Source organism: Aquila chrysaetos, chromosome 2 (genome assembly GCF_900496995.4).
Source record: "Aquila chrysaetos chrysaetos chromosome 2, bAquChr1.4, whole genome shotgun sequence".
NCBI lineage: Eukaryota > Metazoa > Chordata > Aves > Accipitriformes > Accipitridae > Aquila > Aquila chrysaetos.
The window spans coordinates 57,742,678-57,769,418 of NC_044005.1; the positions used below are offsets into that span (position 1 = coordinate 57,742,678).

A 26,741-nucleotide genomic window follows, 5' to 3' on the forward strand; every position below is an offset into this window, starting at 1 on the left:
GAAGTTATTCAATAAATATTTCTGATTAGCACACAGCTAAAAGGCCAGATGATCTGTTTATGATGAAGAGGAAATAACTTCCCACCACACCAGCCCTTGGAGAGGGTACGCTAAGCAGCAGATACACGGTTCAAGGTGTTTCAGATTAGTTGCTAGAAATAAACTTGTCTCAGAAGGTTTTAGAGAGCTAGCCTTGGAGCTGCTACTGCTGCCTCTAAAGCAGTTCTGGGCCCCTGGGGAAGGAGCAGGGGCAGGAGGAAGTCTCATGTTGGGCCACTGTTTAAGAAGGGTAGAAAGCAATTACAGGGCAGTTGGCTGAGTTTCCAGTATTTTGCATGGGATAGAACAACCAACATAGGACTCAATTAATTAAACTCTTAAAAAAAAAAAAATGCTCTGTAATTAAAGTCAATCAACTTGGCTTTAAGGAAAACAGATCCTGTCAAACTAATCTGTCATTTCTTGCAAAAATTACAAGTTCTATTGACAAAGGCAGCGTTGCTGACAGTATTACAAGTCTTAAGTCATTTGACTTGTTCTGTAGAACATCTTTATAAAGAAACTGAATGCTTTGAAGCTTGTATGGAGTGTCTCCATCTGTACATGGAGAGCAGGACTCCATAGGTGGGGAGCACTGTATGAGGTCAGGCAAAAATCTCAAACATATTTTAAACTGAAGTCACTTCTGAGTCCACAATCTTATTAAATGTATTAAAAAGTTGATAAATGGAGGAAGCCAAAGAGTAACTGTAAATGGGAAACTATTTATTAGCAAACAGATGGGTTCCTGTTGGTTTTCCACAGGTATTGGTGATCATCCCTTTACTATTTAATAGCCTTATCAGTGACTTGGATTAAAGTTAAGTCATTATGGTTAGATACAAGACTGGGGACAACAAAAAACAAACAACGAAAGGACAAGCCTGACGCAGAGCGACTGGGGTCTGTAGAAAGATGGGAGAAACCAGCTTAGGTGTTAATATGGCCAAGTGCAGAATCACCTTATTAGAATAAAGAATACAGGCTGTACTTACAGGATGAGAGGGAGAGAGAGGACTCTATCCTCCAAAGCAGAGACTGAATATGAGACCGGGGGTCCTGGGAGGCAATCAGCTTGGCATGGATTCCCCACACAAGGCTGTGGCCAAAAGGGCTAATGCGAGCCTCAGCTGTACAAACAGATGAAAATCAAAAGATGAGTAGGTAGGTTACAGTGATGCTGTATTTGGCTCTCATTCCTCTGCTCCGTGAATAATGTATTAGGTTCTGCTGCTCCAGTTTTCAAATAAAGTGTTGGAAAAATTGGAAGAGTGTTCAGGGGAGAGAGATTAAAGAACTGAAAACACTGGGTAGCAGAAGGTTTTGCTATAAACAAAAAGCTTAAAGGGAATTTTGTTATTTTGTTCACAGTATAGGAATATTCGTGTGGGGAATAAATTTGATAAGAGCAGGCTCTAATCTAGCAAAGATGGAACACGCACCGGAACTGGAAACTAAATCCAATCCAGACTGTGAACAGGCAATTTTGTTTTGCTTTTTCAGCAATGATCTGTTATGGGCAATTAACCAGTAATTAACCCTTTACACCACAGGTTGTGATGTACTGTCCATCTCTGCAAAGTTGTGAAAATAACTGTGCTTGATTTGAAAAGGATGCACGCCCATGCAGCTTGGGTTATTAGGCAGGGAGCAGGAGCTCCTTCGGGTGAGATCCACTGCCTGCATAAACCTGGAGGTCAGGCGGGTGGTCGCTGCATCAGACAGTGCTTTGTGTTTCCATTAAGAAACACTGCCTCCCCTCTCAGGGTAGTAAACCCGGCAGCCTTCCTGCTTATGGCCTACAAAATATCTCCAGGGGAAACCCCAAACTTCTGGGCTCGAGGTGCCATCTAAGTACGGATGACACCCAACTGTCCATCTTCTGCAGGATGTGCAGGCAGCTCTCTCTGAATTCCCAGCACCTGGTTCCGCACAAAACCTCACTGTGCAAAGCTCCTCATACTGAGATGCCAAGGAAACAACTTTTAGGAAACTGATGGGGGTTATTACAGCTCTGCTGCTGAGAGAGTATCTGCGACTCCTTGCTTCAGCAATTCACTTCATCTGCTACCTGCTGCTGGGATCTCATCCCAGGGATCTGCCTGGGATTCCATCCCAGGATCTCCTAGCTACAGAGGGTGACTTCAGAGAATTAGGCTCAGGGAAGGAGTCCTCCATACCTCACAGATATTTCCTCTCCCAACTTCACCCTTTCAGGGTGAACTGATGGACTAGCTACCTTCTTCAGGAAAACAAGTTAGTGCCTTTAAGCGGGGTGGGTGGACGTGAGCACCGCTCCCGCAGGCACCTCCCAGCTCACTCGGGATATCCACAAGTTTTCTCCTTCCCCTTCACCCTGCCGAGGGAACTGGGTGCTGCCAAGAAAGCTTTTGGCTCTGCGTCCCAAGGGTGAGGTCTGGCAGGTGGGTTCCTAAAGGACCACGTGCTCAGTGGGGGGCCCTGGCTGCTGAATTTTCTTCATCCCACAGCCTGCCAATATTTAAGTTTGGTGGTTTTTTAAGGACGCAGTGCAAGCTTTTTTGTCCGTGCTGTCTGTCTTAACCTGGGCCTTTGGCCAGAAAGTATTAATCCTGTCAACGTGCAGGAGTGGTGAAGGCTGGGGAGTGTTTGATTTGTGCCCATTGCTGGCATCAGCTCATTTTAAGCTTCTGGAATGAACGCACTTATGACTGAATGCTGCAGTGTAAATTCTGCAAATAAAACCGATAAAATAGTCTCAATTACTTGAGCTCAGCATTGGTTCACATATGCCACTCCAAAGATTTAGAAGGCATTATTTCATACAAACATTTAATTATATGCAATTATGATTCTACAGATATTTTTCTGTTCAACAGGTGGGGAAAAAATGTGTTTTTCAAACTTTCCATCACTTTCAGTAAGTGATATCTGCTAAAACACAGCATACATAGCATGGTAAAATCTTGGTGCTATGTTACAAACATAAAAGAAACATGCCATCTTAAGTAAACTACTGTAGTACAAAACTTCTGCAAGTGAACTAAAGCAAGAAATCTTGTGAAAATTTTAGGGAGGAAAAAGGCCTGTCCGAGTGCGTGTATATATATGTGCACATGCATTCACGCACACCCCACCACCTGGTCTCTGCTATACCTGGTATTCCTATCAATAGATCTCAAGACTCAAAACTGTGAGGGGCAACTCCTTAGTCACTAAAAGAGCAAGAGTTTTGGGAAAGCTGATCAAAAGCAAGGTTTCAGAGCTACTAAGAAAAGATGAATCAGAGCCTGCTAAAGTACAGTTTGAATTGTGCATTTTTGCATCTTAATACTTTCTGTCCTCCTCGATGCATTTTTCTCCCTCTTCCTTTGGCACAACCCCAGCTATACCCTACAGGATTAGGTTGTTCTGTTAAGCATGTATGCAACTGTGTTTTTAAGCCTTGTAAAGGCTTGCTTCTGTCAAAAGATGTACCATTACAAAGATCACATAGGCTAGAATCCACAAATTTATTCTTACAAATGAAGTAACTGTGGTCATCTCCCTAAACATAAGTGATAGAAACTACATAGAAGCAAACAGCTTTAATACATGGCTTTAAAAAATCTTTTTTGAAATACTAAGAAATAAGTCAGATGCGAGGTTTGTCCTTTTACTCCAGACACACAGAGAAAGAATTAAATGGGAGAATGTGAGACTAACCACCCCATCTGCCTTTTTAAGTCACCCAGACCAGATGCAGAAATGCTATGGAAGTTAATGCACTGAACCCCAGAAGTGTCACTTTCACAAATCTCAAGAGGCATCATTGACCTGAGGCTGGCTGCAGTTTCTGCCCCAATTCCAGTTTAATGTATTCCAGTTTGACCCTCAAGCGACACTGCTGCTGGAGAACACGCTAAGAAACAAATGCAGGCAATTGCTTTGACATAATTCTTTTGGACGCAGGCAGATCGAATGTGCTGATGTCAACAGAGACCAGAAAAGAGTTTTACCCAATCTCCTTTCCTCACTGAAGAAAAAAGCAAGAGAAAACAAAGCACAACCCAAACCCTAGCCAAACACATGCTCACCTCTCAGCAGCAAAACTAATACATGCTGTCTAAGAAAGGGAGAACCAACATGTTTCTAAAGTATCATTTGGATGTATACACAGCATTTCATTTATAACTTAAATTTACCTGACTTGTATATATAATTGGCTCTTTGCACATAAAATGCATGAAACATCTGTTCCATAGAGGATATTAATCTAAAACCCCATGAACTGCGTAATTCAGTCCTTTATGGTCATAGTACTTTCAAAAGGGTTCCTAACATAGTACCCTCACCCTAAAGCAAGCTGCTCTTCTTCCTTCTCTCCTACTCTTCTAACATTTAGGGTTTTACATGGACCTGCTTTCAATATGATTGTCAGGATGAAACTTTCCTGCCTTGCCACTCATTTAAATGCTCAAGCTTTAGCAGCTTTGAGTTTGCATAGTTGGATATCAGAGAACATTGAGGCAACACTGACAGGGACTGCAAGAATAGAAACTGGGGATATTCTTTCCAAGGGAAAGATGAATTATGGTAGGAAAACATATCAAGGAAGCCACAATTACTATCTTGAGAATAAAAGATTAAACTAAAGATTTTCTTCTCTACCTGGTTGCTGTTGCTCCTGAAATAACTTCTATATTAAAGGAGAAGAGAGAAAACCATACATCAACGGTAGAGTTTTTCAGAACTCATAAGGGAAAATACCAGTGTTCAATGTGTCTCATCCCTCAATTTTATACAATGAAAACAGAATGAAGAAACAGATCCCAAGCTTATTCCCTCCTCCCTCTTTTATCTCCTCTCCTAAGAAAGGTTTCCACCTCTGCTACTCGCAATTTTCCTTTTCTTCCATTCCCCCAGCTCCCCATCAGTCCATGCAGACAGGTTGTCTGTAATGGTATCATGCAAAAACCAGACAAGTTCCTCAAGGCTTCCCCTTTCTGTGTGCCTAGAGTGCTTCCAAGAAGAGAAAGTCTTTCTTGTGAAGAAATGGATTCTCACTTCCCTTTTCAGCAGCTACTTGTGTGGGTCACTCTACTACAATAGAAGTCCACATCTGCTATCTGACCACAATGAAGAGAAAGATAAAAATTACCACTTTTAGTGTCCATAAGAAGCATGGTCTCAGAGAAGAGTGCTCATGTGTTACAGCCACTGAAACTACTTGACCTAGAACATCAAACCACCCTACACAAAGGAAAAAAAGCAGACTTTCGTCCTTCTTCTCCCACCCTTCATGTGACCTGCTCCCAAAATGTGGCCACAAAGTGTGGTCCACGGTTTGGCTGACCATCAGAGGCTGCAGGACCTTTTCAGCTATGTGGGGACGTGCATAAACGTTGTGATGTTCAGGGAATAAGAGTTTTAAGACCACCAATCATCAGGAATTATCAAACACTTTAGTTCCTGGAGCGTGTGGTGTCCCGCTCCTTGCGGAATCTTCCAGAAAGAAAACTTTGGGGTCACGGCTCTAGAGAGTCAGAGGACAAAGGCTGACCAAAAATACCACTGAACTTCCCAAGGAATTCCTTGAATTTCTCATGCTGTCATGTTATATTTTTTTAAAGCATTTGTCAAGATGCAGAAGTATGGTTGAAACATTTTTCTGATACTAGGAATGAGAAGAAGCCTTTAACCAAAATAAAAAGTTTACTATCTATCGTGGCTTCTGTAAGGTCTTTGACACAGTCCTATACAACATCTTTGTCTCTAAATTGGAGATATATGGATTTGATGGATGGGCTATTCGATGGATAAGGAATTGGCTGGATGGCCATATATCCAAAGAGTTGCAGTCAATGGCTCAATGTCCAAATGGAGATCAGTAACAAGTGGTGTCCCTCAGGGGTCCATATTGGGACTGGTACTGTTCAATATCTTTATTAATGACATAAACAGTGGGACTGAGTGCACCCTTAGCAAGTCTGCAGATGACACCAAGCTGAGCGGTGCAGCCGGTACACTTGAGAGAAGGGATGCCATCCACAGGGACTTTGACAGGCTTGAGGAGTGGACCCCTGTGAATCTCATGAGGTTCAACAAGGCCAAGTGGTTGAGTCACCATCCCTGGAGGTATTCAAAAAGCACGTAGACAAGGCACTTCAGAACGTGGTTTAGTGGGCATGGTTGATGGTTGGACTCGATGATCTTGAAGGTCTTTTCCAACCTAAATGATTCTATGATTCTATGAAGTGCAAGGTCCTGCACCTGGGTCGGGGCAATCAGCAGTATCTGCACAGACTGAGGGATGAAGGGATTGAGAGCAGCCCTGCAGAGAAGGACTTGGGGATGGGACAATGGTGCATGAAGAATTGAACATGAGCTGGCAATGTACGCTTGCAGCCCAGAAAGCCAATCATATCCGGGGCTGCATAAAAAGAAGTGTGGCCAGCAGGTCAAGGGAGGTAATTCTCCTCCTCTACTCTGTTCTCGTGAGACCCCACCTGGTGTACTGCATCCAGTTCTGGGGTCCCCAGCACAAGACCTTGGACCTGCTAGAGCAGCTCCAGAGGAGGGCCACAAAATGATCAAAGGGCTGGAACACCTCTCTTATGAAGACAGGCTGAGAGAGTTGGGGTTGTTCAGCTGGGAGAAGAGAAGGCTCTAGGGAGACCTTATTGCGACCTTCCAATATTTGAAGAAGGCTTATAAAAAGATGGGAGAGACTTTTTACAAGGGCCTGTAGTTATAGCACAAGGGGCAACAGTTTTAAACTGAAAGAGGGTGGATTTAGATTGGACATCGGAAGAAATTTTTTTATGATGAGTGTGATGAGACACTGGAACAGGCTGCCTAAAGAAGATGTGGATGCCCCATCATTGTAAATGTTTAATGTTGGATGGGGCTTTCAGTAACTTGGTCTAGTGGAAGATGTCCCTGACCAGGGTAGGGGTATAGGACTAGGTGATCTGACTGATGATTCTGTTATTAAATTGGATTCCCACCACCGTGGCTGTTACCACAATACAGAGACAGTGCAGTTAGCGCAGCTGGGACTTACTGATGCTGTAAGACAACTTGCGGAATAGGGTTACAAACCAGCATTACTGTAGACAGAGATAAAGCAAGCCCCTGTACTCTAGGATTAAGGCACATGAAAAAGAGAGGATAAGATACCCACATGATTTTGTCTAAATCCATAGATGATACAAAACAAAAAGCAAGAAGCAAATGCACCCATATCTTTACACTGCCATAAGTATGAAGAGTTAAAGTTTATTATTTCTTCCATACTGCAAAGCTACAGCTGTTATGACAATCGTAGCAGTTATTATGTAGTTCACACCCACCATCTTTTCAGAGCACAAGAGGTCCGATCATCTGCAGGCTTTGAACACTTCCCTCTAAAACATGCTCATTTAATATGAGTCCAGTTTTCAGCGACAGTAGGTTATCAGTTGTTTAGTTACTGCAGGCTGTTACAATATTTTTACAACAGGAAATGTGTATTTTATACGTAAGAAAACTACACTTACAACAAATAATGAAGGAAAGGAAAATGATCTAGTTTCTATTCTGCTTCCTTCCTTCTGCAGTGTGCTGCATTGAGATGTTTGTTCCAAAACACAGATACTAGTTCAAGGCCAAGATTTTATTTACCCTGACCCTACAAAACAAGCCTCCAGCTAAACTGCAATTCAAACACCTCAAACTGTTGTACTGCATCCACATTTATGTAACTGATTTAGGTAAGTGGGCTTAACATTTCTCTTTTCAAGGTTATTGAACTTGTCTTATCCATGGCTGGGTATTTTTGTGTCAATGCCATAGTTTCAAAACTCCTGTGAATTAAGAACACTTCCCAAAGATGCAAACAGTACATCAAGCAGGAAGCACCAATTTTGAAGGGTCTTTGTTGTGGTCCTGAACCTTAGTATTGCAGGCTATAAGAAAATGGCCATTGTGCTGCATTTAGGGAAACCACACAACACCTTCACGATGCGCTGCACCCATCCTTGGATGTTACCCAGCTACCACTGCTGAACAAAGAAACCTGACTGCTATGCTTCATTTCTCTGCTTTTGCAAAACCAGTTTTTAATTTAGGAAGTCTGAGGTAGCCTTTTAAGAGGAAACTTTCAAGTATTCTCTTATACTTATCCTATTTATTACTGTGACTGACAATACATGTATATAATAAATTATAAATAGCCACATGCAACTGCCTCCTGTCTGCAAGCTAAAAGCTGGCAAGAGACTCTATACAACCACAGAGCCAAATCTGCATCAGGCAGGTTGCCAAATTTGGGTAGTTTTGAGCACCAGCGGATACGCAAGCTGACTGGTCAGTGCTGACTGCTCATTGCCGAAGTTCTTGGGAAGGGATAAACAGATGGGTCAGGAGAGGACAGTACTCTGAACTGGATTGCATAGCTGTAGGAATAACAGCCAGAGTTCATTTGCTCTCTATCTTCTGTGCTGTTCTAGCAGGGAAGATAGAGAACCATTAAAAACCATTAAACCCCTCCCCACTATATCCTGCATTTTTGGTGAGATGACAGGACGAACTCTTTCATATTTATGTGTTAGAGAGGTAGGGGAGTTAAAAATATAAATAAAATCAAGGGATACTTCAAAAAGTTATGTTTGTTTTGTTTATGATGTCAGTAGTGTACTCTTCTGGCAAGGCAATATTGACTCTGAAATGTAGAAGATTTCCCTAAGGCTGGGCTGGAGCTTCTGCTTTTTGTTTGTATTTGGGCACTTAACCATCTTCACTGAAGATTTTCTTCAGTGTGAAAAATGAGGCTACATGTTTTCTTTTGTATATATTTTTCAGAGCAGTTTTTCAGATGCCAGGAGCATAAATGTAAGCAAAAGAAAACAGTCCCAACTTTGTCAACTTCCCAGCACTATATTGTGTATGCCGGTGCTTTTGTTTTCTTGCAAGTTCAGCATTGCTTTAATGGCAGCACCCTGGATTCCCCCTACCCCCAACAAGTGATACATATTAGTACATCTGTTTTCTCTGTAAAGTCTTTTTTGCATTCTTTGCAGGGCACAGGAAGGATGTGGGCTCCTTTTCACATTCAAATGAGGGAAATTAGCCTTTGCCTGGTTCCTACAGTATAATGCTTATTTTACATTTAAGCGTGAGAAAAGGGGAGGAAATAAAACCCAACATGTTAGGTGGGTTACATGTTTCATTTTGGTACAGGCCTCTTTTGCAAACCGCTTTCTACAGGACATAATTTCAGGATGGGGTTCAAAAGTTTAATTGTGTAAAATGACTGAACAGTTTGCACAGAGAAATAGCAGCCACAGATATATTAAACGTGAGAAAAGGCTGAAAATGCCAACCTGAATCAGCAGGGCTCAAGTAATGCAGGAGATTCCTGAAGTGCATTGACGATAACGTCCTAACACAGGTGACTGAGCCGACAATGGGAAATGCTGTGCTGCACCTTACAGTTGCAAACAAGGATCAGGAGATATGCAGGTCAGGGGCAGCATGGGCTGTACTGACCATGAGATGCTGGATGGTCTTTTTTTCCAAAAAGCCGGATCACAACCCTTACAAAGAGCAGACTTTGGCCTCGTCAGGGATCTGCTTCGAAGAATCCTGTGGGATACAGCCCTGGAGAAAAAAGGGGTCCAGGAAAGCTAGTTGATTTTCAAGGATCACCTCCTATGAGCTCCAGAAAGGTCCATCTCAATATGCAGGGAGTCAAGCAGAGGCAGCAGGAGGCCCACATGGATGGACAAGGAGTGCCTGACTAAACTTGAACATGAAATGGAAGTGCACAAGAGGTGGAAGCAGGGTCAGATAGGGTTTTGAAAGCCAAAGCCCACCTGGAGTTGAATCCAGTGAGGGCTGTCAAAAGCAGTGAGAAGGGTTTCCACAGGTATGTCAGTAGCAAAAGGGGCTTGCTGCTGATATAGAAGTCAATACTGGGGCTAATACTGTTTAACCTCTTCATTAGTGATCTACATGATGGCAGAGAGTGCATACTCAGAAGGTTTGGGAAGAGTGGTTGATATCCCAGATGGCTGTGCTGCCATTCACAGGTACCTTGACAGGCTGGAGAAATGAGCCAACAGGAACCTCGTGAAGTTCACTAAAGGGAAACGCAAAATCCTGCGCTTGGGCAGGAATAACCCCCATGCTGGGGATACGTGCTGAGGGCTGACCGGCTAGAAAGCAGCTTTGCAGGAGAAAATCTGGGTCTTCCAGTGGACGCTAAGTTGAACATGAGCCAGCAATGCTCCCTCATGGCAAAGGTAGCCATCAGCATCCTGGCCTGCATTAGAAACAGCACTTTCAGCAGGTTCAGGAAGGTGATCCTTCCCCTTTACTCAGCACTGGTAAGACATGTCTGGAGTGCTGGATTCAATTTGGGGCTCCCCAGTACAGAGGAGACATGGACTTATTCAAGTGGATCCAGCAAAGGGCCACAAAGATGGTGAAGAGTTTGGAGCATCCCTCCTATGAGGGAAGGCTGAGAGAGCTGGGACTTTTCAGCTTGGGGAAGAGAAGGCTCAGGAGCATCTTATTAATGTGTATAAATACCTCATGGGAGGCAGCAAAGCAGACGAGGCAAGACCTCTCAGTGGTGCCCAGTGACAGGCAATGGGCACAAATTAAAATACAGGAAATGCTGTTTAAACATAAGAAAAAACCCTTTTCTACTGTGAGGGTGTTGAGCGCTGGCACAGGTTGCCCAGAGAGGCTGTGGAGTCTCCATTGCTGGAGATACTCAACCCCCAGCTGGACATGACTCTGTGATACCAACTTTAAGTTGACCCTGCTTTGAGCAGAGGGTTGGAGTAGGTGATCTCCAGAGCCCCTTTCTAACCCTAGTGATCTGTGGTTCTTCCAGGTCATATGTAGACCTGCTGTACTTACTAAAATCCTCCTTTTAGAAACTAGAGACAAAGGCAACAATTCAGTCATGTAACAACAGCATGGCACACATTTGGCAGCGAAATAGTGTGGTTCAAATTCCTGCTTTTTTATACCCTGTGCTCTAATCCAAATGGTAAAGCTGAGAGATGGGATGCAAGAAAAACTGAACGACTGCTTGGTAAACTGTGGTTTACCACAGGCAGTTAGCACTAGGTGGAAATTCAGTGCACGCTCCTTGTGCTACAGCAACTTCTTGCACATTTAATGCATGGTACGTGCGAGGTAACATACTCTGTATACAGGGCACTGTTACGAAGTAGTTGGGTGCTGTAAATTTACACTTGGCTTTACTGATGGCAAACTCCCAGGCAAACAAGCCCTTAGTTCTGTTGACAGTCATGTGCCAGGTTTGACAGGTTTTACCGAGAGACCTGGAAGAAGTTTTGACACACACGCTAATGCATGGAAGTGCTTTATCCAGCTCAGTTGCTGTCCTCATCCACGGTTCTGGGATGCCCCAGTCTTGCAGCAACTGCTGGGCTCTGTCCTTGGTCTGGGACCTGCAAGACCCATGTCCCAAGTCCCTGTTCTGCTCACAAACTACCCCTTGAAATAAGTTACTTGTTTTTTCTTGGTTTCCCCCCTGTTCTGACCTGAGTCACCGTACAATGACCTCTTTTCTCAGCCTGCGTGAGCACAGCCCTGCCACGGCCTCCCACTCACCCCCATGGGAGCCCTGAAACCTGCTCTGGCTGCAACAGGGAGGGCACGGAGGAGCACCAAAGTTCCTACTCCCTCAGAGCTGACACTGGTTTTCCAGAGACCTGCCTGCCCAAAGCACACAAGCACCTACTGTTCTCACCTGTCTCTCTCCCCTCCAAAGCCAAAGGCATCCAAATTTATTAGTCTTGTGGTGTACAACAGAACAATGACACCGTTATGCGTGTCAGCCTGAAGTCCCCTTCTCCTTCTAGCTCTCTCCGTAAAACAGCAGCGCAAAGCTCCAGCTCAGAGACCCAGAGTAAAGATAATCCGGTCTGGATTTAGATCCAGACTTCCCCCAAAGCTTGAGCTCGCTCAGTGTCAGGCTCTGGCTGTCCTCAAGCAGTAGGAGCAATGAGGCCACTCGATCGAACCCTGGTGCCTTTAACGCTGGTTTACTTTAAAATGTTGTGCCAAAGGGGTACGTGGAGGGGCCTAAATAATTCAGAAAATTCTCAAAAACAGTGCAAGTGACAATATATTTTAGGCATCCTAGGAACAGCCAGTTTCTCTCTACTGAGGCATCCATAGCACTTTTAATCCATAATTTCCATTGTAGCCTGTTAAAATAATGAGATTTATTATCCCTGTCATATGTCCTTTCTGAAGACGCTGGGAGGGTGTGGGAGAGGGAAGAGAGAAAATTAGTTACCAGTCACCACTTACCAAGGGTACATTAAGCACTCAAGAGTTACACATTCATGTACAAATGACTCAAGGGAGTTTCATTTATCCCTTTTCTCCTAGCGTATACATTTTTCCTCCTGTCCTGCAGCCCTTGTTCCCCTGTTGTTCTGGGTCACAACCCGCCTGCATTGGACAAGTTGGAGAGTGGTAAACAGTTCTGCATTTTTCCCCTTTCATCATGAGATTTCATTTGGACTCCCTTTCCCAGACCTAGGAGCATGCCTGATTTCTGGGAGCAGAACAGAGAACAAGAACAGAGTTAATCTGTAGCAATGTGATAAAAATCACTCTCTCACACAGGCAACTGGAGAAGGCTTTCAAAAGAGCTGTTGTGCCAAACACCTGATAGCAAAACCTGAAACTGAAGCCAACCCACACCTTCCTGCTCATAGACACAGCTTGCTCATTTTCTCCCCAGCACTCCCTCTTCTCTACGAATTCTACCTGCAACTAAAATTTAAGTCACCACTGAGCACACCCTCGCACCAAAACGTGCTGTGCTTTGAAAGGCCACTATTTCCATAATAAAAACACAAGTACTGCCGCGTTACAAGTGGGGTCGCATCATCTCTTTTTTTTTTTTTTTTTTTAATATAGTTATTAAAAGCAAGTTAAGCAATCAGAACGGAGAGGTGGGATAGGAGAACAGGACACACGGAGATTTGATGGCTTTGGTGCAATCTAAGGCACTGAGGAGCGGGCAGGTGAGCTGAGCAGCCGGGAAGGGAGGTGAGGAGGGGGAGCAGGAGGTGCAGAAAGGGCTAGCAGCTTGCGCTCCTAATGCCAGAGTGCCAGCTGGCAGCTACATGTTGCTGGTTGCGTGTGGGCTGTGAATATAACAGAGGAGATGAGCCTTTAGGGGAGGAGCTGTCTGATAAATCATTAATGAATGAAAATATGAAGTAATCTGTCTGCCTAGGAGGCAGAATTGTCTAATGATGAGGATGATGGACTAGGAAGCCGGAGATGAGGTTCCTATCACCCACAAGACCGCTGGCACACTGGCTCCTTTTGCTGTGCGTAAGATACACCCACCTCCTTACACTGAAGGGTTGCTTTCTTAAAATCAACATGGATACCCCATGAAAACATGACAATAAAATTTACAGCACCCTTTGTGAAAACTGTACCCCCGGCTTTTCTTTCGTCGTGGGCAGCACACAAAGAACCAATATCCCTTCTCAGAGACAGCTTTCACTAAAACAGATTTTTTTTCAAAGCCGTAACAAAACCTAGTACAACCTTTTGCCAGTGCCAGTGGCATTTAATTTTAAATCGATTAACTACATACACAGTACTAATTACCCATGGGTATTTTATTAGCAGTCAGACTATTGGTTGGAAATGTAATGCTATGTCTGTGCGTGGACAGGGACACTGCTTTCTCTGTGCTCTCCAAAATGAGGAGGCAAAAGCTTGAGAAATGATGTTGAAAGGTGCATTTGTGTTTACGGGGATAGCTGGAGGGGCACCAGACACAGGCGGTCGGAAAGCGATGAGGTTGTCAGGGGAAGGGGCAGGAGGTTAGCATGGTTTCTTTTGCGCAAAGACCTAGCAGGATGTGTCATGCAGCACAAAATCGATATGGACCCTGCATGAAAAAGTAATCATCAGTTTTGTACAGTTCTCAGGCTTATTCGGAAAGATCCTCACAAAGGTGATTCTTGATTTGTGTGAAATCTTTAACTGTTCTCTTTCCTCTATCTTAAACCCCCTGAATGTTCAGGGATTAAAATAGTTTAAAAATAAACAGCTAAGAAAGATGTAGCACAAATCAACTTGAATCCATCTAATGTTGGCACATTTGTGGGATAAGAGATACAAGTGCTTTATCACTCAATGTACTTAAAACATGATTTTCCAGAGCAAATGATGTGTAGCTTGCAGCAGAAAGCATAACTAGAAGACACATACGGCCGTGACAGAGCCTATGTATGTAGAAACTTAACCAAGCACCTGAGCAGATCTGTGGTGTTTAGCTGCATACCTGTTTGCGGTGCTGAAGTCCAGTTTAATTATCCTGCCAAATGCTGCTGAGCCACAACAGGGTTATTACAGTTTACCAAAGGACCTGCTCAGGCAATCTTACAAGGAAATTGCCCGTGCCTAATCTAATTGCTAAGAAGTAACTAAAATTACACGTTAGACCTGAAAAGACCAACAAAGAAGCAGGAAGCTCCAAAAGGTTCAAGAAGCTTCATGAGGCTGTTCCTGTAAATCACAGCGGTGGCAATTTGAGGATGAGCTCCCTGGAGAGGCTCCCAGTCACAGTCAGACACTGTTTTCCACCCAGAACAAACATAATGCAGGTAGGATGACTTACAGCACACAAAAGTATGATTTCTTACATACATAAGCCTTCTACTGGTTACTGAACACATTTAAATAATAAGTGGGGTTTGTAAATTATCCACTGATGATGTCATACAGATTTAAATAATCTGCAGTGTCAGGCTGTGCTATTTGCAAGCCATATCTGACACTTTTAACAGCCTTTGCAAAAGATTTAACTGGGCTCCATTGAATAATCTTATTTTTCAAGCTTTTGTTTAATCATAAGATGAGCAACACCTATAAAATTTAACAAATGGATTGGGATGGCTTAAATATTTCCAGACCCTTGCAGGAAAACAGCATGCAACATCAGAAGGAATTACTTCTGTAAGTTGCAGAAAGTTTAACTGGAGGTTGCTGGACATGTTAAGCTGCAGTCAAGTTGTTAACACAGTAAATTCGTCATTACCTGCCCAATAACCACAGAAGTACCTTTGGCGAGTCACTTGCTAGTTTATGTCTTGCCAAACTGACCAAGAACAGATTTCTGATGGCATCGTTACCAACAGCTACGACGACACTTTGCATGGACTGCCATGATTTCAACTTGTGTACCGCCTGCTATTTTGCTCATGTGTTCTGGGTTTGAAAAAAAAAAGAAAGGAAAAAAAAAAAGCTCCCTTCACACTCCCCCACTCTACTGACACAGATGAGTCTAGGACACATGACCTGAACTCAGGCTGGTTAAATACAAGAAAGGGCAAGTGGTGAGCCAACAAAGCAAGCTCCAAGGGGATTTCTCTCAGACTTTCACAGTTTTCCAGTGCTTCAACCAACCCTGACTTGCAGAGCATATTAAATTTTCTGCTTTCCCTGTCCAATATCATTAGAGAACTGTCCATCAAAGAACAGATTTCTACCAGAGCTGGTTATCAACCTGAAGAAACTATACAACTAATTGCCAGCTGTGCCTGGGGTGTCTTCCTCCTCCACCATGGAACTAAAAAGGGTTTTCTATGTTTTGTTGCGTTTTTTTGTCTGTCTTTTTTTTCTTTTCTTGTTTTAAATAATAAGTCAAGCTCTTGTCTGGGTGACAAGTAGAAGCATCTCCAACCCAGAGGAGCCTAAAGCTACACCATAAAGCTCCTGGAACTTATCCCAGACATAAGAGATCCAAAAGATAAAGAAGATAGCAAGACATTGACGATATTCATGGGTAGCTTCAAAAAGAGGAAAAATATTCTGGGGAAAAAATACCATGAGGATTGCTTTTTACAGTGGAAGCAAGGCAGCAGAGATAATTTGACACAAAAATTCACATGGCAGCACTCTTACAGCTCCTGCTGAAACAGGATGGTGGCCTGGAATGGTGCTGGTCTCTCATATTATTGAGGAAGAGTTTTCTCAGACAATAGGTTGTTAAAAGTCACAGCTTAGGAATTTTTTATTTCTTTAATTAGAATTACAGCTAGGGATATATTTAACAACAGCGATAGAAACTTTTGATGTTAAGCAATTTAATGTTAAGCAAGTATTTAATACAGCAATTAGAAGTCCCCTGCAATACACATGACTTTCAATGATGTCTCAAATATAAGCCTCAAAGGAAAAACCATAATTTTCTTTTGATTTCTGGAAACTTAAAGGGGTCTTGCAACGCCAGAGTAACAGGTCTGTGTTTCCCGCAAAATTTAAAACTCAGGTCTCACATACATTCACCCAAATCACAAATGCATAAAAGCATGGGTAATAGCAGATGCAAGTTTGGGGACCTAAACTGGATGGAAAAGCAAAATAACAAAACCTATCTGAGTGTGAGCTCTTCCCAAAGACCCCCGGCTGTGCACAGTGAGCAGCTCAAGCGCTTTGGTGTCTCTGCCTGGAAACAGAACTCCTTTCTCAGAGCTCTGCACAACATCCACCTTCTGAAATGTCTTCAAGGTGGGCTGCTTTCTGTGTACTATGCAACACACTGTCCTTTTGCACACTGCTGCAAGAGATACTAGATGAAAGGTGCTACATGTTTTACTGAGAATAAGCCATGTGAAACTGCTCAGAGCAAGACAGGAGCCACAGTTACATGCAAGATTTGCTATTGTTGATAATAGTCAATGACATACTCCACACACATGACCAGACAAGTTTCTCGAAATAGCTGTTTCTGGATAACATCTACACCACATGCAGGGGATGACACACACGTGGAAGGCACATGCCGCACTAACACAGAAATGATGAATACTTCAATATCAACATGCAAGAATTGTTTTACACTAGCAACGCAGCTTGCATCTTTGGCATGCTCTTACTTCCTCAGGGTGAGCAAAAGGCTGCTGCAAGCAGCCCCTTAATTCAACACAAGCTTTCCTTCTACTTTGTCAGCTTTGAATAGTGTTCTCTCTCTCTCTCATCTGAAACACTTGCCTTATAAACAGTCTAATCCAAAAAAGAAGACGAAGATATATACTGTCATTTACAACTGTGCATGCTAATCCCCCAGCAACATCTAATGACATACAGGAAAGCTGGTGGTTAGACTCACACTAAGCCTCCCTGTGTAATTACAGTCAGTTAGAGGGCAAAACTCAAGAGCAAAACATTTAAAAAAACAAATGGAATGATCTTGGGCTCCTGCAAAGGCATTTAGCAGATACCAAAATGGTCATAAAGGATATCTTAAAAATAGGACTGTGGATGTAGACTGCACATGTTGTCTGGTCATGTATGTGGAGTATGCCATTGACTATCATCAACAATAGCAACATGTTCCATAGTCTTCCCAGCCAAAAAAATGCCTCTTCAGTCATATACAAATTTGTTTCTCTGTGTTTTGACACATTTGGCATAATCACCATGGTAGAAAACAATGAGAAGTCTACAGCATCTATCAGCTGTCAGTCTCTATGTTTTCTATATGTCTACAGATGTATTTGGAGATAATCCTGCTCTATAGATAGAGCAGAATTTTATGTAATGGGTCTTCCATCAGCCTCCGTCTTACAAGAATAAAGACATGTAGTGGCCTAAATATTTCTCATCAAAGGAGGTAAATGGAAAGAAATGGGGGGAAAAGGGATTATGTTTGATAGTAAACGGCATGCAGAGAGAGACTAATGGCCTAATATTGCAGAATTAGCAGCGGGGGGACAAGAAGGACAAAAACTCCTAAGTGTACTGCACAACCAACAAATACCATAGCAAAATGAGGACTTTCATAAACTGATGATTCAGCCCAATTACAGCTAACCAGACTCAGCACCCATCACATGGTGCTGGTGCACCAATACAACCACTAGCTTTAAGCATACTGTACTATAATGTGGTGTAAGTTCCCACTGAAAAAAAGACAAACTTTTCATTTCTGATAAGCAGCAAAAGAGGATGAGAAATGACCTGAAATCCTGTTTCCAAAGTGTGCAGTTGAGATTTCTTTCCACGGAGTCTTCTTTCTAGCATCTTAACTGCATGAATGGGAGGGTTTGTTAACCAGGGACTAAAGTAGTTGACATTTCAGATCACATCTAAGATCCACACATATTTTTAACTAATAATTTTACAAAGAACATAAAAAGTCTCATGCTATTTCTATTTTTACCCTTCTGCCTGTAAAGCCACTTGCTTCCATTATCATGATTTTCGCACAAAATAAAATACAAGGTAAGAAATGCAATTTGATAAAAAAAAAGCAAAACTTCTGTCTGTAAATCAATACGGTCTGAAAGGTTGTTACAGGATTAGATACCACCTTGTAAGACTAGAAAGGCAGGATTCTCAGCACTCAGCAAAGCATTCAAAACCCTAGCAGACTGAGCTAGTAGATTTTATATTTCTCACTACTGCTGTTGCATGACACGATCAAGGATGCACACAATCTTCAAGGCTTTTCAAGCTTTTGCCAGAGGGAAAATTTCAAAGCAGACTTCTCCCTGTCTTGTAATACTAAATGGGCTGGGCAGGAATGACATTTACACAGTTGAATCTTTTATTATTTTCTCTTCCCTAAAAACAATAGGAGCAATAAGACTTCCTATATTGGATATATTCCTATAGGTGGGCGGAGAACAGGCATAAAGGTCACAAGGACAAAACACTGTTTATTAGAAGGCTGTATAAACCTCTGTTAGCTCTGAGGTTTTCAGCATAAACACAAACTTCTCATGAATTTAAGCTCACTGGATATTTTCTAAAGGTTGCCATTAGTGTTTTCCTTGATAACATGTCTTGGAAGAGCTGATTTCCCCAGACCAGTGGAGGCTGTGTGGGACCCCTTGGAGCCCATGAATGCTGTTCACCATTGCTAGCAGGGCTGCTGCAGGACGATGTAGAGCGCTCCCTGACAGAGCTTTCCGCCCCAGCTGATGGACAGTAACACGTCAAGCAGGAATCTCCCCCACCACTGAGCAGTGCCCATCTTAATTTTTATTTTGAAAGGGGTATTGTGATATAGCACTGCAGGCATTCTCGAAACACGCACTAATGCATGATCTTCACACTAGTTTCTGTTCTTGGTTTTTCTGGATTGCATCCCAGGCTTTCTTTTATCTTTAGCTTAGCAAACTGATTAATATAAATAACTCAATGTCCAAAAATATTCAGCTTTGGTAATCTGCAATGAGATCTCTCCTCTTCTTCATGCTCCTTTATATGCAGTTTCATTATGTTCGTGCCAATGAGCATTTAAGCGAGAGGGAGACGTAATGAGAGATGAAGAACTAGAGCAGTGTGCTTATGCTATGAGGTGGAAACAGACACTTGTGCCTAGAGATCCATACCAAACTCTTACTGAAGATATAACTTGCCTATATGCAAAGTCTGTAGTGCCCAACATAAAGTTTTACAAAAGGCACAGAGAAATGTCCTAAACAAATCCCATAATAATTAAATCTTCTTGATACCACAGCATCCTATATCACACATGCATGCATTCTGTCCTCCATTTACTTTCAGCAACCTCCACTGTGCTTGGCTGATAAAATAATCTCCCAAATGATTGTAGCTCTAAAATCTATTAAATTCATGAAGTATTGATGAGGCAGAATTAATGTCGAGAGAATTACATTAACCGCCTCCCTCCCCCTGTATTTCATAAAAGAAACTCTAGAAGTAAAGCAGTGCTGTGGCTGTACTACAAAATACAGCACGCTCAGGTCAGGAAAATCTACATCCATCCACACACCTTAAACTCTACCTATAGATGTCTTCATCACTACAACACATATTCAGTTAGTACAACACATATTTATTTAGTAAGAGTCTTATCCACAGAAATGGCCTTATCTCATGCCCAGAACTCATGCTCTCCGTTCTTTTTAATCTCAGGTATGATCCATGTCTTACACACAGCACATCATACAAACCAGGCACCGGGTAAGAGCCCTGCCTCTCTCTGCAGCATTCCTCACTCCCTGCGCTGCAGGGCTCATTAGCTGTGGGTTGAGAGCATTACCTACTAAGACCCTGTTGCTGCCTGATTATAAACTTGGCACAAACAGTCCCAAGTTTGGCAATATTCTCTATGCTGGATGTTTGCTGGGAGATTTTTTTTTTTTCCTTGCTTTGTTGCTGTTTTGGATTTTTGGCATGACTTCAGCCAAATTTTTTCAAGCTAATTCTGAAACAAGACATGGGAAACTGGAGTGATTTGTTCATGTTAAAAGCTTCTGGTCACTCCTCGAACAGCTCAAGAGGTTTTGTGATTTGGACCATAAACTTGCAAGGTGCCAAGGGAAAATCTTTGTATTTTGATCTCTGCAGAAAACTCCCAAACATGACTAAATTACTAACCTCTGAAAAAAAAAAAAAAAAAAAAAATCTCCATTTGCATGAGCTCACTAAGGATGCTTCCTAGCAACTAAATTCCCTGGAGATCCCACCTACAACGCCCCAGGATCCCTCTGCCAGCTGGGTGGGACCTGCCTGCTCCAAGCTGCACTTACACTTTAATATTAAATAATCAGAGCTGGACATGAAACCAGGTGCAAAGCTGTTCTGTATCTAAATCTGAACTCATAATGGGTTGGATGGTAGTGGCCCTTGCAGTGTATCACATACGTGTTTTTATTCAGTTCTCTTGAGGGGAGGGAGGGGAACAGAAGGTACGAGAACATGCCAGTGGGATGGAACAGGAGTTTCTGTATCAACTGCACAGTGACAAAAATACCCCGATGCACATACAGAAAAGAGCAAAGTTGATGTAACACTCCCTAAAGCAACATCTGAATTTTCAAATTTAATGCTTTTCTTTCAACAGAGCACTTGGAGGGCTTGTTACCTAGATTTAAAAAAACAACCAATTTAGCACTTGCAAAATCCTATCACGGATCTTCAAGCTGCTGTAACATCATGATCCACTGCAAACATCTCTGCCATTGAACCAGCTAAGAAAGCTGGGAAGTACAGCTGCACGTAGTGCTCTGCTCCATCTGCTGTCCTAACTGTCCTATTTCTTCTCCAGCGGCTACAGCAAGAGGGACATCCAGACGGATGGCCCACGGACCAGCCCTCTTTTGCTGAGCAATTCCAACAATTGGATCACCTCAACCTCAGGGAAAAAAAAAAAGAAAAAAAAAAGCGCTATACTAAATGGATTACCAGGGAGATGTAGGAAAGCACTTGGGAAAACAACAGAGACTGAGACACAAAGATCTCTTCTGCAGGAGACTAGAACGTAACCTCCCTGTGTAGGGTTATCTGATTTAATAAACCGAACACAAGTATAACAATGCTTCACATCTCTTAAGAGAGAAGAGTAAATCCAATCTGGTCAGGACTGGAGACATATGGTTCTGGGCAGGGGACAAGCCGCATTCCTTAGAAATCTTATAGACCAGATTTCACATTTACCACATCCAGTGGCACCAACATGCACATCTTTCACACAGACTAGACTGGAAGAAAAGAAACAGACTATATTGAAGGAATTATAAGCATAGCATAGCAAATCTTGGTAAACCCCAAGATATTTTAAAATGCTCAAGCATTTCCACATACTTTCCTTCGTAAGGATGCATGATAATCTTCACCCTGTAGGAAGAGATAATGAAGATACACAACAGAAGCACATTATGAGGTGCATCAGTGACCAAATTAATGACTCTGGAAAACTAAAAGCTATTAGAAATAGGACCAAAATGCACCAGGTCAGCCCTAATTACAGAGAACAGCTAACGATTCTGGCAAAGCCTCTTGTGGGCATGGCAGAATACAGGTAATAAAGCAAAAGTTACAGCGGATTATTTTTGCAGTGAGAGCACATATTCCAAGCTCTTTGCAGATAATACATAGTTGCTCTATAATACTTTATGTCAGAAACCTGACAAGTGTGAAGAATCACCAAGAGAAATTCAATAGCATTTCTGGTAGACATCAAGGACGTAAATAATTGTATCATACAAATCGGACACCCAGGAATGCTGAGGGCATCACAATCTTTCTAAAGGCAAACAAATTTAATATGTATAAAGACACTGAAAATTTGTTTTTATATAATTTCTTAAAATCAAAGCAGTCACTACCTGCTAACTTTTTGTTTAAAACAGGAAAAAAAATCTGACTGTCCTTAATGGGAAAAAACCAAAACAAAATACCAGATAAGTGTCTTAGCAGCTGAAATCCAAAATTTCCACGACATATCTGAGCAACTAGAAATAGCTGAAACCATTGTTTAAGATGTGCAGTTGCATCTAATCTAGAGAAGTGTGCAGACAGAAGCACAGCATCTCAAGATTTCAGCTGAAACATCAAAAAGCCCTGAACTTGGGGAGGTATCCCTGCCTAAATTCAGAGTGAAAAGAGCAGTGGACCTTCAGACCCTGAGGTATACACTCAGCTTCAAGGCCTGTGTTTGAAGCATTCACAGCTTTCCTGGAAAGATGATATCTATAGGAAGAGGACAAGCACACAGCGGCACACCTGGCACAGGAAGATGCAGATCAGGTTTACGATACAGCAGCCCCTCTATCTGCTTCACAGTTTGACCCTCCTCTGATCTTGATGGCTGTAACCAACTACAGGGTCTAGAAGGACAGGGACAGAACACCGTACTGTACAGCTTCGAAATACAAAAGACTCTTACGAAAGGCAAGAGTTTCAAGGGGAGTTTGGACTGGCAAAGAGCAGTCTGAGTAGGGACAAAAATAAAACACAGATCACCCCAAGGTTTTTTTGTCCTACATCAGCCATGCTTCTTGGGACTCCTTGCAGTCGTGTGAGTGTTTGATGTGGAGGGACAGCCCTTCCTTGACGGCCTGCTAAATGCTGCGCTCAACGCAAGACAGGTCACACCCACAGTGCCACGCAAATATCTGCTCTGACATCCACAGGGCTGCTTTACAGAAATCTCATCAAAAGAGGTCTCTTCTCACACTGCTCAGAAAGATATCATCAGCTTAGCTGAGGGAGATTTAAATTCAGCCAAGATTTCCCTCCCAGCATTCAAGTATATTTCTCTAATCAGCTCCTAAAACTACTATAAATTTTTGATCTGGAGGCTGCATGACCTTTTCTAGGACTTTGATACAAGATGAATAAATAACCGCTGAGCCTCTGAGCTCAGCTGCTATGTCCAGATAAATTCAAAATGTCCTCTTGATGTCCAGTCCTTCTTGGATTCAGTGGGTTAGGGACAGAGACTGGGCAAAACTGTTTCCTTGTCTGATATTTTTTGTAATTATTTTTAAACTCTCTGGGACTTTGGAATGCCATAAACACACCTACAGTGGGGTCAGAGATCCTTACAGATGAGAAACTCAAGGTTCCTGATTATTCTACCTCAAAATAAGATTTTGCAAACAGTTTGAAGTGGGAAGAGGGGAAGAAACAGCTGTGAAAACAAGCAAAATTTGCAGAGCCTGTTTACATGTTATAATGGCTTCAGAAAAACAATATTAAATTCTAGGGCAAAATGCTGGAGCATGGAGTGGTACAAACCCAGCTCCAGACAGGCTTGAAGAAGTTCCAGGATTCTTACAATCCAGCAGTGAGAACTTTCTCTTTTCATTGGCTTATATCTCTAAGCAAGTCAGGAGAACAGGTAGTTTTCAGGAGCATCAGTTTGTCAGTTAACCTTCTCCCAAGTTTTGAGATTCAACCAAGTCAAGCAGCCATGCTCTCCTAGTCTGAGCATGAACTATAGGTTGAGAAACATCACCCGAGTAGAACCTCTGTGAACCAGATTATGGGTTTTTTTCACCCCACTAGCAAATTTACTGCATCTGTGTCACCCCACATTTCCTTGGAGCCACAAGAAGCAGCTTCCCCAATTTTGGGGTCTTCTCCAAGACTCCTCTCTCACAGGCAGAGAAGATGCAAAGTCCGCACTGATCATCAGTGAGCAACAAGAAGAAGCAACAAGGAAGCACTTTTTCATTCTGAGGATGGTCAGACACGGGAACAGGTGCCCAGAGAGGCTGTAGAGTTTCCAGCTTTGGCATCCCGTTGAATTTTGAAAATCAAGGCCCTGAGCAACCTGACCTAATAGGACCTATTTCAAGTGGGGGTTTGGACAAGATGACAACTGGCAGTTTTTTCCAACCAAAATTATTCTATGATTCTAAGAAACAGACGACTTCTGTCTCTTTCCTCTTGCCGCTCTTGAACTATGCCCTTTTATTGAGGCTACCCATGGAGACTAGGCTGGTGTCAGCTGATGCATCTTTGAAGGGAAATTAAAACACAACAATCTGACTACCAGGTCTGCCAACAAACTGGTTTTTTTCTTGGTGTTACATGGCATCACTATTTCTGAATTATGACTCTACTCCTTGACCTGTGAGCACCATAGCTTTGTCACACCCCACACAAAGATCAGCCAATATGTAAGGACACCAGACAACTTTTAGGATCAAAGTATCATTACTATCGCCAAAAAGAAAACTAGATATAGATCCTATCCTCTTTTGCAGTAACAGAAGTCAGCACAAAATCTCGTGGACTAATGAGCTCATGCTGCTGGTCTGTGGCTCATCTTTGGCCCTACAACTAAATTCTAGTTAAATAATTGTTGTTAGTATTTCCCAGTATATGGATATAGATGCAAGCTTACAACATGCCCAATTGCCAGAAAAGTCAAACTGTAGAGAGAAAATTGCTTAAAAGAATAAGCTACAGTGGGGTTTACCCAGGTACCGCTGTGCAGGACTTTTCATGCATTTGGCCAACTTCTTTGTAAAATTCTGATCTTGGTTATCTTATCTTTTCTTATCTTTAAGACTATACTTCTGCAGAAGGCTAAACATCTACATTTAAACATCTGCTAGCTAATCCAGATCTTTCTGTATGATGTAACAACATCTGTTTTTTTTAAATGGCAGAAAAGAACAAGTGTTCTCACAGAGCCAGTCTTTGATTTTCGGTTTTCTACCCTGCAGGCTATCCGACTCTGAAGTCTTCTGCCAGTGGAGAGTAAGCCAGTTTTCATCTGCAATCTGCACATGCTGGCTGAAGAAAAAATACCAGTCCAATACCCTGCTCAGCCAAGGGAAAGAAGGGACACAATCTTCTGCTGGCATTTTTTTCCCCAGGGCGATGCCGATTGATTGGCACCAGCCAGAATTGTATATATTGACAGTCTCCTAGAGGGAAAAGCAAGATGAGCCTAAAAACTGCTCCAGATCTGCTGCTTTTTTTTTTCAGGTTGGAAGAGTTTTCTCTGGATTACTTCCCACTAGTTGGGGCATGTCACTAATTACCTCCCATTCTTCTCTGCCTCCTTCCCCTCACAGCAGCACAGCCCAGCAGCACAGACACATCACACATGACGTGCCATATTCCCATACCACCGTAGGACCAGAGGTCTGTAGGAAGCTGGTGCCTCTGGAAGTGTTGCACACACAACCACCGGAGAAGCAGCAAAGCTTGTCACGTGGGATGGAAAAGAGGCGTAGGAAAACTGGTACAGCTCACAGGAGCACTAACTATCTCCTTATCTCCCAGGCATAAGCAAACCATCCTAGCTCCATGTGGTGGCTAGAGGCAATTGTGCCAGTCAGACGTTCTGGGAATGGATGGAAAGATTTCAGAGTGACCGGACACCCCCAGCACTTCAGGAAGTACATGCTCCCTCTGCATTATTTTTGCTCCTGATTTTTTTATACCACTAGCATGCTTTTTTGTTCCCCTTGTTTTTAAATTAGGCCTTTGTGTTTCTTCTACTTTAGGTTTTAGCTCAACTAGTCTTCAGCAGAATATAACAGCTACAGACACAATAAGCAGATGCCACTGGAGCAAATGAAACTACATTCCTTGCCCTGAGGCCTAGCATGCTGTTTTCTGTCAATGCTTCTCATACTGTGAGTCTCCATACCAGAGGAAGAAAACCACATATAATCAACTACGTCTCTGTATTTCCCATCAGGTAAAAAGATTAAAACTGAAAAAAGCTGAAACAATCTTTCTGAAATTCTCATTGGAAACCAAAATCGATCAAGACGGCACCACTTACCAGAATTTTCCCCCCAAACAGAGCAAGTTTACATTCACCACATTTCCTCAAACACGGCTTGAAGACATGCCCTGTAAAATGAGAGAAAGGAAAAGAAAAAATTAGTGACTGGAACACCACAAATTATGTTACACTTCTTTCTCACTCTGCTAGCATTTATCACCAAACTTCCACCATTTTTCCTGTTTTAGGGAAGAAGGTAATTGGATGTGAACTTTCACAACTAATTATTAAATTCCACCACTATTATGCAAAATATTAAAATAATTGCAGGACTCCCTCAGACTGCTCAGACACATCACTGTCACTGACACAACAGCTATTCAGACTTCAGGAAGACAAGGTCAACAACATGAAACACGCAGCAGCATACAGCAAGAGTGCCAATTATTTTAGAGCCAGCCCTAAAAAAATTGGTAAACCCAGTATCTCTTAGTGATTTTGCTTTAACAAACTGCTTTTGAAATATGATGCACGTATGGGTCTCGACAGCCTCCTTGTTTGAAAGCTACACAAAGGAAAAAAAAGGGTTTGTGCCACACTACATTTTTAGACTATATTAATTACTCGGCGTTCTCTGGAAGAACAAAGAGGGAGAAGAAGTAAGTCAACGCAATATCCAGTTTGACACACACTAGGGCCAGTTTGAAGAAGATGGAGAGCAGAAGTG

The 26,741-nt window shown here is 42.5% G+C and overlaps 1 protein-coding gene across 10 annotated transcripts in view; it reads right to left on the reverse strand.

The window, feature by feature from the left end:
* The window catches only part of FYN (FYN proto-oncogene, Src family tyrosine kinase), a 140,308-nt gene that overhangs the window by 53,162 nt on the left and 60,405 nt on the right, over positions 1-26,741 (reverse strand). For 8 of the 10 annotated variants that reach the window (XM_030033820.2, XM_030033799.2, XM_030033847.2 and 5 more), the window contains 2 exons: positions 26,072-26,142; positions 1,035-1,169 (listed from right to left, as the gene is read on the reverse strand). The gene's annotated coding sequence lies outside the window, so the exon portion shown is untranslated. The remainder of the gene's footprint in view (positions 1-1,034; positions 1,170-26,071; positions 26,143-26,741) is intronic. The other 2 variants (XM_041127478.1, XM_041127481.1) reach the window with 1 other exon arrangement.